The sequence below is a fragment of the Plectropomus leopardus genome, chromosome 14 (assembly GCF_008729295.1).
Source record: "Plectropomus leopardus isolate mb chromosome 14, YSFRI_Pleo_2.0, whole genome shotgun sequence".
Classification (NCBI taxonomy): Eukaryota; Metazoa; Chordata; class Actinopteri; order Perciformes; family Serranidae; genus Plectropomus; species Plectropomus leopardus.
Genome location: NC_056476.1, coordinates 23,683,122 through 23,706,036, shown reverse-complemented (window position 1 = coordinate 23,706,036; position 22,915 = coordinate 23,683,122). Strand labels below are relative to the sequence as shown.

At 37.9% G+C, this 22,915-nt stretch overlaps 1 protein-coding gene across 3 annotated transcripts in view; it reads left to right on the top strand.

Annotated features, from left to right (window-relative positions):
• The window catches only part of LOC121954068 (leucine-rich repeat and fibronectin type-III domain-containing protein 2), a 285,943-nt gene that overhangs the window by 188,161 nt on the left and 74,867 nt on the right, over nucleotides 1–22,915 (top strand). The window contains exon 1 of one of the 3 annotated variants that reach the window (XM_042501388.1): nucleotides 5,604–5,728. The exons of the other annotated variants lie outside the window; for them this stretch is intronic. The gene's annotated coding sequence lies outside the window, so the exon portion shown is untranslated. Of the gene's footprint in view, nucleotides 1–5,603; nucleotides 5,729–22,915 lie in introns of those variants that run through there. 3 annotated transcript variants of the gene reach the window in all.

The window sequence follows — 22,915 nt, the reverse complement described above, 5'->3', positions numbered from 1 at the left end:
AAAACGGAGACAGTTTATGTAGTTACTTCAATTACAGTTGTAAACTTACATAATATTTAACTTGCAGCCTTGTAAACATTCACCACAAAAACTTAAAAAATCCTGCAAACACATGGTTTTGTGGTGTTTATCCAAATGTTGATACAGGTTTGTAGTTTTACCTCTTGAGGTGGCAATGGTTGCAAGGCAGGTTCTGCACAATACCTGGCGTTGTGCAGCATCTTCTTTTTTATAGCCAAAATAATTCCACACAACTGACGTGCTGCTCCTCTTTGGCACTAAACTTTCAGCAATGTCAGCTTCTGTCGAGCCCGAGGCCATTGTGCAACAGGTTAAAGCGCAGTGTTTACTTCTCTCCCCACCTGATCTGCTCAGCTCCGCTCGCGTGACTACATCACGTGACTGGTCGAAGGTCAAAATCGCAGCCTTTGCAGTTAGAAAATCTTAGAAAATCATTTTCTCATATCGCATTATAATCGCAAATGCAATTAATCATTCAGCCCTAATGTAGACACTCTTGTTATTCCTCCAAAATAAGTTGTAGCAATTTTGGTTTAACTTTGAGCTCATATAACAATGCCTAAGATATCAAGGCAAATCAAAATCTATGTCTGTATTGGAGCTGGTGGACAATATGTACTTCAAGCACAGACTGGAGGGTCGTTTAATATCAAAGAAAACGCAAACTTATCTATTTGTCCGTTAAAGCAATGGTCTGATGCATAATGCTTTTGCATACATTCTGAGGAATTAGGACAGAGTGCATGAAATGATTGCCTAACAGTACATTTTGTATAACCTAGATTGTTTCAAGCATACTGAACCTTATACTACTATAGTTTTCTCAGAGGTGAGGTCGAAGGCTAAATGTTGAGTAATTCTAAATAATAATTTATGCAGATCATCATTTTTGTTCTCCATTGGATCAGTCCTTCCAACAGATGGACTTGAAATTGTTTGGAAGTAAAAGTTTGATGAGTGAAATTGAATGCATTTTATGGCAAAGTTTTCTACAAAAAAGTTCACAAGTACCTTATAGGGTAGGGGAGGGGAGGAATTATGGCATCACCTTTGGGAGTAACTAGTAAGTGGCAAGTCCCTGAGAGTTGGTGCAATCCTGCAGATTTCTCAGCCAACCTTTTCGCTAATGGAGTTGCAGAACTATCTCCTGCAAAGAGGGGAGAGAGGCTCAAATGAGGCAGTGGAATGACAGGCAATAGACTGGAAAATATGAGACAGGGAGAGGGGAATGGACTCAAGCTGATGTGTTTATTCGCCACTGCGGGTTCCCAGCAGAAATCTTTGTGGGCGAATGCATTTTAAGTCCCCAATGCATAAAAAAGTAGACATGGCCTATGTCCTACCATAAAAATCTTGAGAAATAAAACACGCCCTCAGATGTTGTGATTTTTGGTCTTGCTGCATTTCAGGAGTTCATACAGGGACTCAGTGAGGTTTGGTCACCATGCAGTTAACTGGTTTTGTCCAATTTTGAGGCATAATGTTGCCTCAGAAGGAATGCATTCTCAGCCACGTCCATGAGCAAAAATCCATCTTTTTTTGGTTAGGATCACATTTTCTCGTCACTGACACAACTTCCATTTGCAACTGAAGTGTTATTGTGAAGTAAATGGACTGGGTTTGACAAATGAATTGATCGTCCAAGTGCAAGGGCAATTGACTGAGGTAATAACTATGGGCGGTTGTGCTGAAAAAAACATAAAAGGTAAGTTCTTTAACAGGTTTCAACACTAAAGCTGAGGATTGTCAGTTTGATTTCTTGGATACCTGTTCTAGAAATCAAATTGCAGACACCTGGCTTTTTCACATCACCAAGGTTGATGTATGCAACAAAACCACTATTGCCATGTATTACTGCTTGACGTCCTTGTCTTGTGTGACTCACACAACACAATCAAGTCTTTTTGTAACAGCGAAAAAATGACACAAGGTCGTCTGCTAGCAAAATGCAACGTCATTATCTTTCCACAGAACTATTCAAAGAAAAGAGCTTAATGACATTCTTTGCTTACACCACTCAGACTGTTATTCTGTTGGAGAAAAGCATGAAAGCTACCATGGAGGCAGCTCTGTAAGCAGCTACAAGACAGAGATAATGTATAGCCTCTTTGAAAGCTTGCCAAGATGATTCATTATATTACAAACAACTGCTGACTCACGTGTTAATCAGTGATACATGTAGCATGTAACAGTCTTTGTAAACCTCACTTACTGTGCTAGTTGATAAATCTGTAGGCATAATGACTCATACCATACAGTAGGATAGTGGTTTTCTTTAATTTAGCTTTGCCAGATGGTGTTAAGCACGCCCAGTTTGAAAGAAAAAAAGGCTAATGTATATGAGTTAAAGTGGGTTGAAAACTTAAGCGAATTACAATGATTCACTGTCAAGCTAAGATCAATTTGAGGTAGAAAAATCAAGCTAATCAGAAAAACAGATTTTGTTTAAAGGCGTCAAGATGATAATTGGTTGGGTGAAAGTCAAGTCTTACAGTAATATTATAATGCAGCTAAGGTTAAGTAAGACATTTAGGTTGAACAAATTTAATCAATACTATGATTAATGGATAATGGCCTGTATGAGTTCTAGAATGGTATATTTAATATTTTTCAGACTGGAACCTATTTTACCCATATTTTTGAGTCCAAATTACTTATGGGAACAGACATTTTTTGAAACTGCTCCAGTTTAAAATTAGAGCACTGCTGCTGGCAGTGGCAAAGCAGGCTGCAATGTTACCACTTGGGGCATGCTTGCCCATCAGTTTATATCTGCTAGAAGTGTTTGTTCTTGCCTTTGAATGATCAGACTTCTATTCTAATTGTTTGACAACTTATGGAAAGGATCTCCTCTATAATAGACCTTTTTATTAAAGAGTCAAACCCTTTTGACTACAGACAGTCCCAAAATGTGTATTGCCAATTCCACCAGACTGCATTAACATAAACAGCAATTTTACCAGGTAAAAAGCCAGCATATTTAATCATTTCATCGGCTTAGTGAAGTGTTTATTTCAACAAAACCCAAAGTTGGTGATTTTGAAACAATGAAAAGAATCAGGACGGTTTATCCAAGTTTTATTTTGTTTCTGTCGACTTTGAATGCATGTGTTTTACACTGACAAAATGCCTGTTTATTGAAATAAAGTCTGCTGGATTTAGTGATCGCAATTTCAGGGCTTTTTCCCAGATAAACAAAAAGAATCTAAGTGTTTAAAAATGGTCTATCTCTACAGGGACACTTTCCATAAGTTGTCAAAGACTTGGAATGATTATGTTTTAGGGGGAAAAAACAAACTTTTGGTGGAATAAATTGATGGTGCATACAAGTCCCAAATGGTTACATTGCAGCCTGTTTTGCCAATTATGAACTAATTTAAATAAATGTTCCACTTTTTCACTTAGATACAAAAACATGGGAACATGGGGTCTAGGTTAAACAATATCGAGTTTACCCTTTAATGTGTTTTTAATGTTCTAGCCATTTCTCACAAATAAGTGATATTGCATTTTTGCATCCAACAGTATATGACACTAGATTGTGCAAATCTAAATTGGACAAAGTTTATGCATAGGAGAAGTTCATGTGTTATATCTACCCTTGACAAAATAGAGAGGATGATTAAATTACTGAAATGACAAAAAAATATATTGTTATAAATATCACAGCACTAAGGCTAATAGTCTAAAGCAGGGTTATTGTCAGAGTTCTTCAGAGTTGCCGTTTTGAGAGAAAGATAGCTGGTGTTGATCTGGCTCACAGTATGTCTATTCTGCTGGACGATGATACATTATAGGGACTATAGAGGGGCACTTGAAGAAATGACTTCAAAGAAGCAAGTGAGATAGCAGCTGCCCAATCAGATCTCACTTTAGCAGGATAATAGCATTCAGGTCCCCGGAGGCAGAAGCGAGGATGTGTCATAAATTATGAATTTCCATGAGAACAGATATGGATGGCGGTGTCATGCAATAATTGGCACAGCACTTAGCTCCGAGTGAAGCAGGCTGGTGGCTGAGTGATGTACGCTGCAGGCACCTACCCCGAAAACACGTTGAAGTGATTTGCAAAGTCAGCGTGACACAAAGAGGCGCCCCCAATTATCATGTTGACCCAAGGCTCTATGATGTGGCAACCTCATCCCATGACCTGTGGGGCTGCATGGTGAGGAGCAGCAGTGAGTCCAAGGTTAGAGGAGCCTCGTGATTTAAAATACTTTGTCAAAAAGACACCTGTATTGTTAAAATAACCTATACACTGGTGGTGCAACACTAAAAATAGGCTCTTCCCAATGTAAATATCATAGATTTAACCCATTTCAGATGTTGATTTCAGATGGGATGAATTAAAATGAGAGAACAAAGCGACAGCCAGCCAAGAAGATGAAATTCAGGCAAAAGCACGGCGTATTTTACTGATGTTCAGATCAAAGGTTTCTGGCTGAAAAAGCCTTTTGTACTTTCAAAAGTGTACCGTCTCAACTGAAACCTGACAAACAGTGATGTATCACAGCTTTTAACATGGTTCTGGTTTCATTATTTATTTTTCAAATACACTTTTTCAAGGGACAGTTCAGCTGCGTGTTGTTTAGCAGTGCAGACAGTGTTTTTTTTTAAATTTAAGACAACGTGTTTCCCTGGAAGCTATGTCTCAGCTGTCTCAATCATAATAGTTCCATTTCAAAACTGATTCCCTTGAAAAAATTTTGAAAAGCCCTCACAGACATACTATGCTACACTAAACACTAATATCACGCAATGTGGCACATTCTTTGGGTTGGGTATCAGTACTCAATGCTTTTGTGCCAAGTAGTACCTAAAGGTTCAAAGTCAAACAATACCTGCATTCAATCTTTCTCGACTCCAAGCAGGAACAGCAAACATTTTGTTTCTGTGATCTCTAGAGCTGCTCTCCTTTTAGCCAATGGTTGCTTCAACGTCTGCTTGGTTAGCACCAACTAAAACAGTAGCAGCTCGTTGGACTTGGCAGTTTTATGAGTTCGGATTGAGAATGGGCTGGCTTATTTTAGCATAAAGGCTGGAAATGAGGGGGAACAGCTAGTCTGGTCCGGTACATGCTAACCAGCACTTTTAAAGCTCACTTACTAACTGCTTGTTTCTCCTTTGTGAACTTTGCCCACAGCTTGCAGTTTTACATTTACAGTATCTCTTTCTGTGTGTGTGTGTGTGTGTGTGTGTGTGTGTGTGTGTGTGTGGGCACCTCCCCTGATTCAGTAACCCAATTTATAAAAGGCTTTTCCAGGCCGTGCTGAATTAAAATCCCTCCTGCATGGCATTATGCCTTTAGGATTTGTTTCTTTTTCATAAAAAAATAAGACATACGCATATCCGTCACAACAACTAGAAAAAAATGCAGAAAACAAGACTTTGTTGTTATGTCGACTTTCTTAATGCTACCCTTAGAGAACGATGTAACTCCAGACCTCAGCAAGGGTTTGGGCAGACCCTGTGTTCTGTCTCCTCCAAAATAAAATGATTGGATGACACACAAATGTCTTGATATCAATGGCATTTCTCATATCACTGCTCTCTGTCTCTCCTCGTTGTTTTCCTGCAGGTGAAAGAGTGAACGGATGAGGTGGAGGACTCCTTGCTCAGCGCACACACAGACTTCACCTTGCAACCTTCATTTGTGGGAGGAGGGGAAAGACTTGGGATTGTTTGTTGCCCGCAGGAGGAATTCAAGGTCAGTACACAGTACGCTCGTACACACACTCACACACACAGTCAGGTCTGAGAACAAATAAATAGATGGAGGGAGCATCTCCTTTTCTATTGGCTGTGTTTGTATTAAAGGGAGTCAAGTGAGTTGATAAGATTTTATGCATGAGCTGCCTTGCATTCATGAACAAATAATCTGAGAATAAATTAAGAATCGGTTCAATATCCAACATGGAATAATAGATTTTTAGCGAAATCATGGTTTTGATGAGAGAAAAGAGTAAACTGACAATTCCCAAATGTCCTTTTGCTCCTACTGTCCTTCCTTTCTTCTTCTTTCTCCCTCGTTTAGTTTAACACACTCTTCCTTCCCGCATGTTTTTCTTCCTATCTCACTTCGTTCATGTGTACTTAATCGATTTTTTTTCAGAACTCAGATATCCAAGGAAAATCGTTAATCAACGCCTCCAAACAAACACTATCCTGTCCAAGGTTTTTTTCCCTGTGAAGTCCACACACTGCGAAGAATTTTGATTTTAATTGCTTCCCCACAGATTGCTGCCTCACTGAGAAACTGGGTTAATTGCATAAGAAGAGAGAGCCACTTGCGACCTTCGTTGCATGCTGCCAACGTCTGCGACATGCCGCAGTGTTGCATTAACAGGTTATTTAGCTACAGCTAGGAAAAAAAAGGGTGATCGCCTGGATGCCTGCCTGTTTTATATGAATGTTGACATCAGTTTCAAAAAGCTTTTAAAGTGTCAGTCCTGCAAAGCTGTCGTGACAGGATCGTGTTTTCTGTGTAATTCCTCAGCCTACACGTGTCAGCGTCAGGGCATCAGGCGTATGGAGTCGCTCAGTGTTGGGATCGCACCGCAGGTTGATTGGACTGATCAAAGTTGCTTCAGGGTGAAGAATAAAGAGAAAGTGAACCTCAGATGTCCAATACGATAATCCTGTCAGTATGTCTTTGCTTAATTCATTCTCAAATGTTATTTATCCCTTCCTTTAATATTTGTTTTTAAGGCGAGTTGGCCAGCTGTCCTTTTTTTATATGTGGAGGCATGAAGGAGGGATTGAGCACAGACAGCTCTGACAGGAATCAATCAGATCTGCACGCTCTGAGCCCCTCAACTCTCTCCAGCCTTCAGTCCTTCCTTCCTTCCTTTTGTTCTCTCTCTTCCTTATGAATTATGTTCCTTACATCCTCCCCTCCTTCTCTCCCTTAACTCCTACATCATTCCATGTATTCCCTCTTCTCCTTTTTTCTTCTTTTCCACGTTTTGTTTTTTTCTTCTTAATTCCCTCGTCTTTTCCTCTTTTCCTTCTTCTTATCCCTCCACCTTCTTTTCATTCTATCTTTATTAAGCCTTCCTTCCTTTCTTCCTTTTGTTCTCTCTCTTCCCAATGCATTTTGTTCCTTACATCCTCCCTTCATTCTCCTTAATTACATCCGTCCTTCCGTCCTTTGTTCATTCCTTCCTTCCGTCCTTCCTTTTGCTTCCTATTTTTCCCATCTCCATTTTTTTCTTTCTTCCTTTCTTCTGATCCTACTTACCTCCTTAACCTCCTTACCCTTTCCTCCTCATTTTGCCTTCCTTCCTCAACTCCTAATTTCATCTTTACTTTCTTTCTTCCTCCTTCCTCTTACTTCTCTTTCTTCCCTCCTTCTTTCTTTCTTTTGTCTTCCCTCCCTTTTTCCTTCCTTCCTGCTTTCTCCTTTCCAATCCCTCTTAATTCCATCTTTCTGTCTTTCTTTTCTCACGTCCCCCTCTCCATTCACCTCTCATTCATCTTTCCTTCTTCCCTCCTTCCTTTCTTCCATCTGTCTTCTGCTCCTTGCCCCCTTCCTTCTTCATTCCATCTTTCCGTCACCCTGCCTTTCTTTCTTCTGTTGTTTGTTCTTTATCTATTTCCCTCCACCCTTCCTTGCTCCTTTCCTTTCCCTACTAATTCCACATTTCCTTCTTCCTTCCTTTCTTCCTTGTGTCTTTTGTTCCTCCCTTTCTACCCTCTTCACCTTCCCTGCTTATTCAATTTTTTTCTTCTTTTTTCCATCCTTACTTTCTTTCTTCTCTTTTGTTCCCTCCCGTTTTTCTTCATTCTTGCTTCCCTTTCCCTACTTATTACATCTTGCCTTGCTGTCATCTTTTGTCTATCCCCTTACTTCTCTGTTCCCCCTTCCTCATTTCCCTTCCCTCCATCTTACTTACTTCCTTCAATCCTTCCTTCTTTCCCTCATCGCCGCGTCTGTCTGCTCTCCCCATGATTTTCCTCATCTCTGCTCTGCTTCCTGGTGAATATGAACACAGAGCCAATGATAGCTGGAGATGAGGTTAGGGCCGTGACATTCCCCTCCGGACCATGGCTGGCACCGAGTCCATGTAGAATATTCTGCCAAATTACGTCACTGGCAGAGGATAATAATACCTGCTTTATAGGTTGAGAATCCCAGGGCACTGTGAAGGACAAGCAGGGTCAAGTGAAAACACAGAGAGACTGTAAATCGTGGTTCATTGGCAGGGGGGCGGGGTATTCATTCTAATATATGAGAAATGAGTTTATAGTGGACTCACAGAGGATTTGATTTGGTATGGTCTCACCATGCTTGCTGATCTTCCTGAATAGTCTGAATTATTTTCAGACATCTTTGTTATTCACTCACTGATTCATGGACACAGAGGACACAGACAAAGAGCAGCAGTATTTGTAAAGCTTGTGCTAATTAACTAAATAATAAAAGTAATGAGCTGTGCGGTGTGTACACATAAACTGCTAAACAAAGTTTCACATCAATTTCACTTTGCTATTGAGATCCATTAAAAAAAAAAATCACATTTACCTACTAATATGTCTCTTGGGCAGTACAGGGGATTTTAAAGACATAAACATTTCAACAATCTTAAATTGCTCCATTTGTTAGTATTTTAAGTGGCTTACTTAGCCAGTCCAATTTAATCATGCGTTAGAAATAACAATGCATGTGGAATTCATTACATAGTTGTAATATTGTGGGGAAACGTTTTATTATGCAGTAGGACTGCTTGAAAAACATACTTTTAATGACCTTCGGTAACATTAATAGTCAACAACCCATTATATGCATAGTATCTATCCAGAATATAAATAAGACGTATACAGTAACACAAATAAAGGCTCTATAGAGACATTTAAGTGCTGGTATATTAGATTCAAGTATTACCCCAGTGGGGTACACTATATTAAAGGGATAGTTTTTTTTTTTTTTTTTTTTTTTGAAGTGGGGTTAAATGAAGGGTACTTATTCATAGACAGTGTATCACATGCAGTAGATGTCCGTTGGAATTCCCCACAGTTTTGAGAAGAAGACTCCAACACGGACGCACCGTACACTGACTATGGATAAGTACCCCATACAACCCTACCTCAAGTAATCCCAAATACCCCTTTAATAAGTACTGTAATATCTATAGAGTGTTTGTTTCATTCATTATTTAAGATTTGAGAGCCATTTGTTGTGAATGCAGTGTATTCTTTAGCGAAATTTTAGTAATCACACACGACCAGAAACTAATGCAAATAATCAGTGAAAATCGATAATACTAACAATTCAGTAGTATAGTCCTCGTAGAAATGTCTAATTTCTCCTGCTGCTTTTTGTCTAACCAGAAACAGGCTCCTTGCCCGGAGGAGGACAATATCCACTCTATCACATTAAACACAGACTAATTGATTTGCCAAATAAAGATCTTCCTTCAATGCAGCCCCCACAGACTCGATCTTCCATAATATGAATTTTAATAATAGGCAATGGAATATTGATGTGGTCTCAATATGTCACTCCTCAACATATTGAGCAAGTGCAGTCAAACTCTCTGTGGACTGATTGTATTACATTATAATGAGCTGGGGCTATTTGACTAGAGGGTTGTTTGGACTTTTTCCACATTCAATTTTCAGTTTGAGTTTCCACTTTTGAAGTCATGACTGTTTTGACATCTGCTACTTTTGAATGATAGGCCACCAGTTTAACAAGTATTAGTTTTGTTGATTCCAAGTCAAGTAAAATAGAAAATCATTCAGCTAATTCAGAAAGCATGATTGCTATTGGGAGACTGAGTTGATGTTTGAATGGATTTTAGAGGGTTTTAGAGTGAGCTGGAGTTGTCAGATGGTGTATGATGGGTGCTTAATGGAATTTTGACAGCCCAGCCTGACTTTTGCTTTGGTACGTACATTATTAGCCTCGTGACATATCATTCAGTTTCACTTTTAAATGAGTTTATGTATAATTACTAATTGTTTTTTAGTGCAGAGGATGGTTAAAGCTTATCAGGCTTGTTGTTCAACCAGTCCCCACAGAAACATTTGATACTGGACCAATCTTCAAACCATGGATTATGTCCAGTGATGTTTTTTTTGTTGTTGTTGTTGTTTTATATAAAACATCTGTGCATGGCAACTACAGCAAGGTTAGGGAAGGGTCAATCAAGCAAAACCTGTAAGCTAGTTTAGGCAGTCATCTGCCATTCATGTACTGTAGTATAGAAATGCACCAACTGTGGAAATCTGGGTCCATACTGATACTGATGTTTAAAGTAACAATTTAGCCTATAGCTTCTAGGTTGCTGTAAAGACATCACAAGATTTCTCCTGTGGAAAGTAGTAGAAGTATTTATTCAATTTTTGAATAATAATGTAGTAATGTAGTTTCAAAAACTAAATTTTTAAGATTCCATTTAATATAATATCATGAGAATATTATAATGTACCTTCACCCAGTAATTATTTTGACTGAAATGTGCTTAAATACATCATAATGTAAATCAATGCAACCTGCAGGAGCTGTCAGATGTGACCACTGGCTGCCAATAGCTAACAGCTGAATAGTTCTCCTCCTGTCAATGTCAACATGGATTCATTGCTCATGGTGAAGCATTATCAGAAAAATAAAAGGGTGCATGTCTGAGTTTGTCAATTATGAATTTACTACTTACTTTTATCCTAATACCTTCCCAGGGAAGCTCTCCTGAACACACTTTCTTTTTTCCCTGGAACATCCTGCTTTTTAGCCTGTGCATTACTTATGGAACACAATAGAAATACATCGGCCACTTCCATCAATGAATGCCATGTTATTTGCTAATAGGCCGATGGCAGTCAACAAGGCAAATATTAGCCAATACCTATATGTGGCTGATAACTTGGTGCATCCCTCCTGTGGTACTTCATATACTTCATATCCACCCAGACATCCGCCAATAGAGTCTATTTTCTCCTGGAGGGAAAGTTAATATTCTTTGTGTTTTCATTTACATATATTCCTTTTGAACTGACTTATTGATCTCTGGCTAAGGTATGGTAAAGTTCAGACAACTTATACACTTGTTTATGGAAAGATTTAATTAACCATTGAAAAAAGGTGATGGGACATGCAATCTCCTGCATGAAAATCTCATGTGCAACATTTGCTTGACTAAATAAAGGGCATGCCCTCCTGCACTGCCACTGACTGTTATCGCTGGATGTTAATTGCATGATGCAAAATCGTTCGATAATTATGTAACTTCAAGAGACATTGTGCTGGTATTGGTTAATATTACTTCTCTCTTTGTGTCAGCTGACTAGTTCAGTGGCTGAAACATAAATCAGCTGGTGGGACATATGTAGTGTGGAATCCCGCTTGGATGCACCACTGAACACAGAATATAACTGTATATTGTCAAGACGCAAAAGGCCTACTTTCTGTGACAGGAAGAAAATAGAACTGTGGGGCACATGACCCACTGCAATAAAAGTGATGTGCCATCATTTTTTTTTTTGAATAACGCAGTGATGCATTGTTCCCTCTGCAGATATCTTTTGTGAGTGGGCGTGCTTGGAAGCCTCTCCTAAGAGATCTATGAAAAGAATATGGGGAAATATGTGATGTGCTTTAAACATTACCCAAACAAATTGAGTTCAAAGAACTAAAGCAAACTTGACAGTCAAACAAAATCTGCTACATCCCACAGTTGAGCAGATTATATAAAAGCTGGCTGATGAAACTGTAGCAGAGAATCTTCTATGCTGTTTTTTTTTTTGTTTTTTGTTTTTTGTTTTTTTACCTCTTCTGACTGAGCTTTGATCAGAAAATGTCTGGATGGTGAGATCCCTGAATAGCTCAGCCTCCATAGCTCAGCAGCTGTTTATGGACTTGTCCCAAAACTGTCACCCCGGATGATGAACAGTAGCGCAAGTCCCGTAGATAAAGAGTGCTGGATCGCATCAGCCCCTCCCCAACGATCTTTCAATGGTCTAAGTACTCCTATGTTTTCGCTGTGCCCCCCCTGGAGCTGTCTGATTCATGAATCCTGTTCACCTGCCTCACATGTGGGGATAAAACTGTGAGCTGGCCCTGTGATCAGAAGTGTTGTTTCTTATGCTTGCGTCATCATGGCTGAGACAATGAAAGTGTCTGGTCTGACAGTGCCTGGGGTTTCACAATGTGCTGCTACCCAGAAGTACTTTTATTTGTTACAGTTGGTTGTGATTTAATGAAGTGTTGTATGGGATGTTTTCTTTGATCGATACAGATACACTGGAGGGATGGGGGTAGAAAAAATGAAATGTAGCAGATGTCTTAGGTGAACTGCAGCCCATAGTGTCACTGCTGGTTTGGATACCTGGGAGCAGGAGCTTGTAATATATGAAGCTGTGCCTTTAAATGCTAACAATCATATTGTTGTGGTTGGTTTATGGTGTTATGATATGGCGATGCTTTTGAAATTGTTTGCCATATATTTCTATAAAGAGGTTGTTTCCTGCCAATGGAAGTTATCTCAACACTTTTATACTAATTACCCAATGTTTCCTCTGAAATTATTTGGCAAACATCTGGGAAAACTCTGCTATTCAATCAGTCAATGAGATGGATTTTTGAATGGTTCTCATTACTGAATCAATACCCTGCAGCCAATCAATTTGTTACTTCCACTGGCGCCCCCTGTCAAAAATAATTGGAGACCAATGTTGCTTTCTTCATAAGGCTGTGGCACTAGGTAGTTTCTCATAAAACTAGACAACATAAGACATCCTTCCATTGGTGCCTTCCATGTTGGCTTAGCTTGTCGAATAAAAAGTTAGACAGATTTTGGCAAGGTCACTTTCAGGATTCTGTGAACTCTCAGCTCCATATATATGAATGAAAATGGATACAAGGGGAAATCCATGAGTTACCTCTAAACTTGAAAAAATGTTTTGGTCCATACTCTTTCAAATTGAAGCTGTATTTTTTTTGTAAGGATAAAGACAACCAGCCTATTAGAAAACAACAATAAACAATTACCTAAAATATATACTTAACACATTGAAACAGGACTGTTGTGGAAGTCAAAATGTAAACTGTACTGGTACTAGTCTATGTATATCAAGAGAGTTGGTAATATTACCTAGAAAATAAGAATGCAAAGTATATGCAAATCCTTTATTGTCTGTGTTTTAACAAGATATACTTTAACAGCATAAGTAAATTCCTGAAAATCAGTTATGGCTTTTGGTTTTGGTGTACCACCCCAAGATTTTCAGTGGCCCCATCTGGCCAATACTAGACAAACATTATGGCGGCTAAGAATATTGATCATCCCAAAATTCAACAAGTTGAAATACTGTTGCCAGTATTTACAGCCATGAAATCTGGAGTAGATGAAAATATGTGGCATTGTGGTTTTCATGGGCCCTTGGTTATACCGTATTTAGGTTGTATTTTGTTGAGGTTCAAAATGGCCAATCAGGCAGGACATTGCTCTATGATCAGAGGGCATATCCTCTTCATTATCTGCATAAGAAGGCTTGTCTTCACATGACAAAGTGGCAAAGTGAAGTTAATCTGTCCTTTCCCAAAAGGAAATGCTGAATGCTTGGTAACACTCGGACTATTCACATGGTTAGTTGGTGAACTACTGTATTGTGAGAGCCAACAGCAAACAGGGGACTCGCTGATGGTACTCACTAACAAGCATTGTTACAATGGCTCTCTGAGCTAGCCAGTAGTCACTAAAGGAACAATAAATTTGCTTGGTTTCACATTGTTTATTTAAGACGCATATTTGTATATTGACTCTTATTTACTCCTTAAAGCCAGTTTATCCTGTTGGAAGAAGTGGGTTAAATGAAAGTGAAAGTTGCAACACAGTAAATAAGCTATAAATGCTTAATTCATTTTGGACTCTCAGGCTCCCCACAGACCAAGATGACACACGCAGGTACTTTGCAAAATGTTAAGGTTGCGCCCCTTTTTGGGAGATAGATAACCAAACATCTCATAGATGTCAATGCACTTTTACTAAGTTTGGATTATATTTCGACAACTTTGACAAGTTTCTGCATTTATCTGTCATGTCATCAAACATGTTTTCAACACGTCTGATAATTATTTTGCAACCTTGCCTGAACCAAAATATTACTACTAATACCTTAATAAATTAAGCAGTTTTGGTCATGTCCCTTCACTCTTCAGCCGTCCAAGTGGATCAATGACCCCACATAGTAGTCAGATATTACTTATTTAAACATCTATGCATGTTTAACTGAATTACCAGGTATCGTCAGGCTAAGTGTCTGTAAAAAAGCAACTTGTTAATAACCAACTATTTGATCTAACATAGGTTGCAATTTAATTGGAGATAACAATCTGATGCTGCTATACTGTAACTATTTTATACTATAGCAGTATGCCATTCAAGCTAGCTACCCATAACTGTCACCAGCATAATTTTGCCATTTACAACTGACAGTGCAAAAAGGGGTGTGGCCATGGCAATGATGCAGTGCCAGTCTAGTGTATTCCCCTTCATAGGTCAAAATCATCAAGAGAGCTATATATTGCATTGAAATGATCTGATTTTGCCAAATTGCTAGTGTTACAGGGCAGTTATGTCACAGTCACACCCTGATGACATTTGCGCATTATTTCAGGATCATAAGCCTCATTGTAGTCACACCAGAAATGGAAATTAAAACTTAATTAGCTGTTTGTATATGACTGTAGCTTCTTTTTTAATTGGTGGAATCAATTGAATTAGTGATCATTTTACCATAAGTCTGTAGACAATGATTCTTGCACCAATGAGATATACTCTATCTACCAGAAATTCTCGCAGCTTCTTGTAATTACAGTCTCCAAATCTGAGTCAGTGTGTTAGCCTAATTAAAAAACTTCTTCATGAGCATTTAGAGCCTTAAAATTGATCCCAACTGCAGAAAAAGGTTAACACCCTAACATAAACAATATTAATTGTTGATTCAGTAAGAATCTTAATCTAATTGGAATCCACTCTGTGCTAATATGCAATATTTTCAAAAGTCATAATGTCACTCCACAAATCAGTACACTCTGTGTTAATAAAAAAAGGTTAGCGGAACAAGCTTAGTTGAACAAGAGAAACTCAAACATATATGCTGGCATTATTTTACATTGCAAATTGAACTTATAAACTGTTATCATCAGATATTAATTTGGGATGCAGGCTGCCAAAAATGTTTAGTGCTGATATGTTATAGGTTTTGGAGCAGGTCATTTACAGAGATGTACTCAAAATGTCCTGCTGGCTCCATGATTAGGCTCATGGATAATGCACAAATATATAAAACCTTTCTGTTGTCATGGAGAAGTTGAATTGAGTTGATTTAAATTACAATGCAGCAACAGCCTTTTGAGTAATTTTATTTATGAATACTCTTTGCAGTTTGATACAATCTGTAGCTCTAAAGAAGTAAACAAAGCCACCAGGAAAAACATGTTTAATGGTTTGAAACTTTACCAGCCAGTTGTTGGTTATATTGGCTCCAGTTGACTGGCAGTTCAGAACAGGTTAACAGTGTCTCTGACAAGCTATATGGATATTACTATTGGTGCATTTCCAGCCTATATTTTTGTATGTTTGTTTTTTGTTTTGTACATTTTAAATTTGCGCAGCTTTGATTTTTTTTTTTTCTTTTCAAATCTCACACCACCTACCGCATATCTCAATGAACTCTTTCTCCTATATCTGAAATTATGTTTAGAATTTGCACTTCATTGGGATGGAGACACAGCTACTGTCACATAAGTGCATTTTACCCCCATTTTAACTCCCGATCACTCCTGAACCATCATCCTTTCAAAGACGATCAGAATGTAAAATTATATCTTGTGGAACTCAGTGTTAACCTCCATCCAAGAGTGTCAGACAGTTGAAGCAAAAGTTCTCACTATACAGACATCATGAAAAAGATGGCAGCTGCCTGAATGCCTGCCTTGATTAAAAAGTATTGATTGGGAATGGAAGGGCAGCCGGGCTATTTTCTATAAGCCATGGAGAAAAACAACCCTACTGTGCTCCACAAACTCTCAGCTTTCTATGGTTTAATGACTTGTACTTTCTGTCTCACTCTCTATTTAGCCTGTTGAAAGCCCAAGGCCTTGTGTGGTAGACTTGTTTGCCGACAGCCTTTTAAGTGGAGCCTTCTATGATTTCCACTGTGAAGGTGCCTGAATGGGAATTTTTTAAACACAAGAATATATGTATCTGGTACACTTTGATTGGTAAACGAGGATGGGGAGGTTTTTTTTTTCTTTGGCATAAGAAAAAACACAGTTCCTGTAAATGGAGTTCACTGTTGGTTGAACAGCTGTTTGTTCTCTCAGATGCATGACTCAGGGCTTCCAATCTATTCAGTGTGTTAAATATGAGATGTGCTATCATCTGCTGTACAACTGGCCCAGTTGTAGTGAGAGATCTTATGTGACTTATGGGGCACATATTGAAAAATGAATCATTAAAATCTGTGCAATGTTGTACTGATATGAATGCAGTTCAGATGTTCACTTTGAGCCAATTCAGCAAGTGGTAGGACCTAAAGCAAGCTAATATCATTTGGTTTGTTTGGTTTGTTCATTTGTGTGTTTGCCCAACAATTTAGTCCAAAGCAAGACATCTCACTCAGCTCACAGTAACTTTATGGCTTTTATTTTGATAGCTGGTGTCAGAGAACAATATTGTTGGACAAATACAGCTAGATTTTGTGAATGCCTCTTTCACCCTGAACTTGCCGCCGAGCTCGTTAAAACTTAAAAAACTTTGTATTGAAAACAAATCAAATCGTCAAATGTTTGTATAGAACAGCCAAATCCAATTTGACTGACATAATTCTGAGTCAGACACAGCCTTATGAAGATACAATTCCACATGATACAATGCAATACGATACTATACCATATGATACAATACAATACATCCCCGATAAATTTGGAAATTTGGTTGTTCCTGCAGCACAGGACAGATTAAATGTAAAAAGTAACAGAACAATATAATAAGAGGTACAAAAAGTTAAAAAAAGATTTCATGTAAATACTTTTCATGCGGGTGCTGCCATCCTTGTTTCTACCAATAGCTTTTACACTGATTTACAGGATGAGGTTATGCACAGAGAAAGGCAGCATTTTGCTAACAAAGGCAGTGAAGAAGACTACAAACGCAGATGTTTTAAGGCAGGATTCAAAACATTCATACAGTTGGCTCTGCAAATGTTTTATCAAGAAGAAAACGCATTTGACATGTTTGTTAGACTCCAATGATACACAAAACATAACTTTGTACCAGGACACTCCACAGTGAACCCTCAAATGTTCTCTTAATAATTAAATGCAAAAATATTCAACATTCTCACCTGTTTGCTGAGTAGACTGTGTATGTGCAAGCATGGCAACCTAGAAGTTACGGGCGGGAAGTTCTTGCGCGGAATATGAAATAGAATCCTACCGACGCGCCAGAGCACAGTTCATCTATGTTTTACAAAGGGTATGTGAAGTAAGTTCAGTGAAAAGGTAAAACTTTTTGTCGATACTGCATTGAACTGAATATTTAATGTATTTTGTATGGTGCACAGAGCACTTCATTCTGCAAGTCTGTCTCTACTCTACAGACTAATTAAGCCTAAAAGTTTAATATAGAAGATAATATTCCCTGCATAGGAGCTAATGTAGGAGATAAATATCTCCTATGTGGTGGTTATTAGTTGTTATTGCCTAAATAGGAGATGTTATCTCCAAGGATAGGTGAGGCGAGATCTTATCTCCTACATAGGAGATAATAACAGATAGCTTTTTAATGTTTTGGCCAACATTGCCCATGTTTATTTATTTATTTATTTTCACCTTGCCTCTAAAGGCTTTCATTTTCAGATGTTGTTCCTTCTAAATTTTTGGATACTGTTAGCATGCAACATCCCATCTCAGGAAACCCTTTGTGAGGCAGGTGCATTAATCTGCTCTTTATCTCTAACTCTGTATCTCTGTAAGGGATCATGAATACAGCATATGAAATGTTGAAATTCATCTTTACCTGAAACAAGCTCTTTATAGATGCAATCAATGTAGAGTGTGGGCGTACAAAGAGATTTCACGCTGTCATTGGAAAAAAAAAAAAAAGAGCGTCATGGGACTTCGTATTGCTATCGCTATTGTGAGGAGAATCACACTTTTTTGTTTTGCCTTAATTTCCATGGCAGACTCACAGTTGGCTTAATTGCCTGTATGTAAAGAGTATGTTATCAAGAAAATGAATTACAGACTGATACAGCATTATCTATAATAACTGCCTGGATTAAATGAGGCACAAAAATTCTTAACAACTAACGATCATTGTATAAGCACTGCTCAACACAACAGGTGACAATTTAGACAACAAGTTCTTAATTATATTGCAAGCAGCATCACTGTGGGAAATCTCAAATAAGACGCAGTGACACGTGTGATACAGGGATTCACACCAAACTCGTACTGTGCCCAACACATAAAGACTAAACTGACAAATATGTAACCACCTACTCAGACAGGAACTGCATGAAACTTGTTGTTGGTGAGATTATTTACACTTTCGTAGCGCAGTATCATTTAAAGTAAATCACCATTTAGATGTCACAGAAAAATAGCTGATGATTAATACTGACATTAAAAACATGGGACTTAGCTTCTTCAAACTTAATTAAAATTATTAGTTAGCACATATTTTACTCATAAATGTGGAGAAAAACAACTGGAAATGAAGTCATCTAGTTCCAGTGATCAAACAGAAAGGAGAATAAAAAAAAACAACCCACTGTTCTTGTTTTAGAAAGTGACTGAGCGACTGCTGACAAAGCTTTTCATGTTTTATTGATCAAAGGAGCTATTGATAGACTGATGTGCTTTTTTTCCCCCACTCCATCTAATTAACTAATGACATATATTGTACTGCCAGACAACAACAGTCGTGCATCATGCAAATGTGGAGCAACTTCCCTTCATCATCTGAAGCCAACCCCGTTTCTCCATTCATGTCTCTCTGGGATGTTTCTGGTATCTTTCTTGTTGTTGCCTTCAGCAGCTGATTTTTGCAACAGCAGTCCGCAAGCGAGAACAGTATCAACAAACATCAGCGTTATCAAAGAGAGCGAGAGCTATTCAGTCATATTTCTCTGACTGACAGCAGTGTGAATATTTAATTGAATATTTGATGGTGTGTTTTCAGGAAGTTAATCAGATGTGACACAGACGGAACAACACCTCAGCATGTTAGTGGCAGGCCAGTTTGTGTTCGACACCAACCGGGGATTTATTTCAGTGAACTTAGGTTCACATAGTGCAATCTGCAGTTCAGCCTGGAGGCAAACAGTTAAACCATTTCACCGAGTAGTTATTGACTAACAACAGTGTGTAACACATTTATGATCAAAATCTTGATATATTTTATATATATAGTATATATATTATTTTATGCATTTTTACATTCTATAATTTATTCATCACTTATATAATGTCAGATCCAGCTCTATCTTTTCGTTCTCATACATACATCTAAGGGGAGGTGAGAAGATTACCAGCGAAGGAAATTCAAAAACAAAAAATCATGTAATAAATGCAAACCCACCTGTACAGCCCCAATTTGTGCCAGATGTCACAGTGCTAAGCATTTTATTTTATAAAACTGATATACAAGAAGAAAAAACAAACTCTGCTCACTAGATTATGCTTAATCTTTAATAGTCAATATTGGACCGATTTCAAAAATTGTTATTGGCATTAGTCATTAGTCACATTAGACACATACAAACGGGAAAGGAGGGTCCAGGATGAAAAATACAGAAATTACCCTTTAAAGCCCACAGTATGGGAATAAAAGACCCTCATAATAACCATGTACTCAGAACTGCTAATGTATGGAACTGTGTTAAGATGTTTTATTTATGATCTTCAGATAACACTTTGACTATACATTATATTGTAATTTACATCATCTACGTCTTTATCCATCCTCTATTAGTCTTCTGGTGTATGTGAAGCTTTTAGACAGTGTTGTGGGTGTATTGGAAGCTTTGTGATGTACTGAAATATGTCCATGACAGTACAAGTTGGCAGTCAGGAACACTGTCTGGTGTTTGTTGGTCCAAAAATAAAAAAATAAAAAAAATAAATATATATATATATACAGTTCAGCAAAGACAATATAATTACAAGGTACTACAATCAGAGGTACAGCCATTATAGCTAACAGCCTGAAACCTTGCATTGTTTCTCCTCAATTATGTACCTGCGATACTGCGCCGTACGCAGTCTGATTGGCTCTGAATGTGCCTCAGTGCAGAATGCCAGGGGAGACAGCACAAAGTATTCCCCGGTCTTGTGTCTATTTTCTGTTTTAAAGACCAGTGCACAGTCTACATCTTGTTTTCAGACATCAGAATATTAGGTATTGAGCACCGCTTGAGGACTTTAAGCTTTGACATATATTTAACGCCTACACAAATGCAAGGTTCTGACATACAGAGATTGTTCATTTACATAAAGCAAGCACACTGACCAGCTCCATTCACCCTGTGAGTGGTTACAAATCGCTAAATATAAATAGAAGGCAAATGTACAAGTCTTTAGGAAATTATGTAAGCAAAGAAAAGGGCATATTTGATTTGAATCTCACCAGCAACTGAATATGTAATAGTAAAATTTAATGACAATTTAAATACCACTAAATATAACAAACTGAAAAAGTTTAGTTTGACACTGAGGTAAATTCACATAAAAGAAATGATTATGAATCTTCTTTAGAGATTATAAATTCAGATAGAGGATTAAGCTGTCCAACATTCAAAAACACATATTCAGGATTGTAAGTCATTTTCAGATCTTAAAATGCAAATTATGTAGAGTAAAAAAAATCAAGTGACCTAACATAGATTGGTGAAATTCAGACACTGAGATTTAAGATTAATATATGCAGTTTAGTCTAAATGGAATAGATCAGACTTCTGTTCTCTGAGGTTACTTTATGTCAGATATATATGATCCAAGAATCCAAAAAAATTCATATGAATCCCGTCAAAACCTCCATCTAAATATTTGTAAACCCCAAAAGAAGAGTTATTTAAATTGGAAAACTTGAAATTACCTGCTAAACAATTCAAAGAGGAACATTCACATCTCACACATTTGGGCAGATGTTCTTCAAAGTGAAGTATTTCAGTAACATATTCAGTGGTATAACATTTCCACATTGGCTATTCAATGTTGCACCAATTACATTGCTTATAAAGTCTAAATACAGATTTGCTTCCATACAGACTGAGCCTGATCACAATTCACAACAAATTTAACACCAAAATCAAATCACTGACCTGTTTGCTTGCATCATAGTTCAGTGAACCTTGCCCTACAGTGGGTGCACTGAATATACCCTTATTATACTTTTAGATCACTGCAGAGAGGTGGAAACTTTATTGGAAGTTGGCAAACAATTTCAGCCACTGGTTTTACACACAAATACACACACATGCACGCATACATACATGCATGCACACAAAACAGATATTAATAATGGAGGTATAGTTTTTATCTTTGCTCATCTGTGTAGAATGGGGCATTTTCAATGATTTTCAGATGTCAGCATCAAAATGTGACAACTTCTCTCATCATTTGAGATTAACCCTGACAGGAAGCAGAGTCCGGTGGCTGGCTGTCACACTGAAGCGCTTAGCAACTGCGATCAGGCCAAAGGCATTGGCAGCTTTACTTACAAGTTAACACCGCAGCAACAAAACACTTAAAGTGAATCTATTCCTCACTCAACTTACACCAAATCCATAAATGTGATAGGATTTGACCTTACTTACACAGCTTCATCATTATAATAATAATTGTTATTTTTATAAATGGACACTACATGACTTTTGACTTAATAAGCCCTTGAAAAAAATGCTTGACATTAATTATTGTCTGTTTAGATAACAAATACTTTTCTATGTGTTCAAATTGCCCAAATGATATGAACATCCCTGTTTTTAGTCAAATATGCTTTCAGGGTTTTACAGATATAAGCTGTAATTCATAAAATATCTCTTTACACTTTAGATTTAAAACATCTCTGTAGTATGAAATGTAAAATGCAACAGTAAGAGCAACGTGACGTGTGCAGTTTTGACCCAGTGGTTATTTGCGAAAAGAACTAACGTGAGTCTACTCAAGGTGCATTGTGAGTAGACATTATAAGAAAGAGGGGTTACAATGTATTCATGCTGTATGGGCTGACCTTTCAAAATGCCATCCTTTGTTGTCAAGGACTGACCCTCTGCCACAGGAGAGCAGTGTCACCACTGCAACACCACCTACGTGCATGAATTGTGTCCCTCTGTCGAGGCGAATGCACTTGAAAGTCTTCCAAGAAGTTTTAATGGTGGTTTATCCAGAAAGAGGCAGAAATATTGTAGCAAAATAAAAAACGGCACACACATTTTGAAGAGAAACGGTGTAAAACTAATCCACAGTCAGTTGATCTTTTGCATGTGAATGAAAATCGCTTTGTGTAAACAGAAAAGATAATGCGCAGCGGCTTTGCATGGCTGTATGATTCCAGATAAAATGATGTCATATTAAGCTTGTTTTCGAAGTCTGCTTTGGATGTAATCCAGCTAGCTTACCATTTACATCCTGCATGCATAAGCGAGTACATTACAACCTGACGGCAGACAAACATGAGCTTCAGGCCGAGGCTCATCCCAAAAACAGATTTTTACAACAACAAAGAATTTTGGAATTCAAAATGTGTTATTACTCTTGCATACATAATGCCCCCCCCCCCCCGTGTACTTGTCATGAGCTAAAATATTCCATCTTGTGTTCGGCACTGGAGGGCTCAACTTACACAGTCAATTACTGTATGCAGCTTCATCATATATCTTGCAT